A 294-nucleotide genomic window follows, 5' to 3' on the forward strand; every position below is an offset into this window, starting at 1 on the left:
CAATAATTCTTACTTATTGACAAATGAGATGCACTGAGGCATGAGCGAGCTAGAAGCAAAAGCTATTACAGTAATATTGTTATATATGATGACCACAGAATGAAACAAATACATATTCAGCTATATGAATTCAGACCATTAGAAGGGGTTAACAGCCTGGATCAAAAACATAAACACAAAGTGGATTAATAATTGAATAGAAAGCCAACAAAAACAAGCCAAACAATAAAATGAAATAAAAATACAGCGACCCTACATGGGACAAGCGGTTTAGAGAAAGGATACATTTTTTTT

This window comes from Sinocyclocheilus grahami, unplaced genomic scaffold (genome assembly GCF_001515645.1).
Source record: "Sinocyclocheilus grahami isolate Dianchi unplaced genomic scaffold, SAMN03320097.WGS_v1.1 scaffold3346.1, whole genome shotgun sequence".
NCBI classification, from domain to species: domain Eukaryota; kingdom Metazoa; phylum Chordata; class Actinopteri; order Cypriniformes; family Cyprinidae; genus Sinocyclocheilus; species Sinocyclocheilus grahami.